This window comes from Aegilops tauschii, chromosome 4 (assembly GCF_002575655.3).
Source record: "Aegilops tauschii subsp. strangulata cultivar AL8/78 chromosome 4, Aet v6.0, whole genome shotgun sequence".
Lineage (NCBI taxonomy): Eukaryota > Viridiplantae > Streptophyta > Magnoliopsida > Poales > Poaceae > Aegilops > Aegilops tauschii.
In genome coordinates this window covers 44,721,733-44,723,056 of record NC_053038.3, presented here as the reverse complement: position 1 = coordinate 44,723,056, position 1,324 = coordinate 44,721,733, and positions in this window count along the sequence as shown.

The following is a 1,324-nucleotide window of genomic DNA, read 5'->3' as shown; positions in this document are numbered from 1 at the left end:
ACACGAATCAACGTCCCCAAGAGCGCATGTTGGAGGTTGCTCAGCCTCAGTACATTTGTTTTAGACTATAGGGATTAGTAGTGCTAGTCCTTTGGCTCCGGCCCGTGCCCAAAGCCGAGCCTCCTCCTTGATGCTGCAGACGAGCTCGTCGTTAGATGGTCGGAGGTTGTCGAAGAGAGCGGCGTTGCGATGTTTCCAGATACTCCATCGTGTCTTGATGTTTCACAGCCACATCAAAGTAGGATCGCAGACACTGATTGGATTTTAGAGCTAGCACACAGATTATTGTGCCATCAACTTTTACTTGAACTATAAGATTGCCTACACCCCAAAAAATGCATTGCATACATACACCAGAGAGTAGTACCAATGACGAATACGAAATTTTTGTTGGAATTTTTTGCCATGTTTTTATTGGGTAGTTTCCTCTTTTTCTTTCTCTTTTTATTTATTTTCATTGCTTCTTATATGTGATTCCATGAGCTACACACATCCCAAGCAATAATGAACGACAACAACCTTTTTTTTTGTTTCTTATTTGATGTGGGTACGCACACCAGCTTTGTAGTCTAGTACTAATCCTCCCAAGAAAAACATCTGACATGAAATATATAATCTCGCAACCAAGTCCCTAATGTTTTGCAGCCAGCACCCTAAAGTTTTTGTTTCTTTACAAACAAGGCCAAAATTTAACAAGTCGCAGGAAATTCCACCGAAAATTTCGGCAGCATAACGAGTTGGGAAAGGCCAATCGCATATGCAGCAGTAGTATAATACAACACTATAAATCACTCCTCAACCATGCCTTCTCTTTTGTGCATCATCTGGTGACACATTACTTTTGCAAAATATGTAGCTGTGTTTTTTCTAATGAAAAATCTAACTAACTGTAGCCACATATATAGAGCTCTTCAGCCAATTAATAGGTTCAGTGTAAAGAAAAACTTCAGCAGCATGAACATATATAAAGCTCTTCGGCCAGTTAATAGGTTTAGTGTACAGAAAAAGTTCAGCAGCAGCAACAACAATAGTATAGCAGCAATAATGGTAGCATAGCAGCAGTAGCAACGACCGTAGTAATATGCATAATTTCAGTGTGAAGTCAAACAACAACAGTAGTATAGCAGCAACAAACAATAGCATAGCAGCATCAGTGCTAGTACAACAACAACAACAATTTAAACACAAATTCAGACAGCTTAGAAACAACACAAGTTTATACCTAAGTTAAATAGTTGACTACTGAATTGGCACTCATGTTTACATTCGTATCCACCTATGTAAACCCTAGTTACATACTAGTGTTGTTTACATATATATGGAC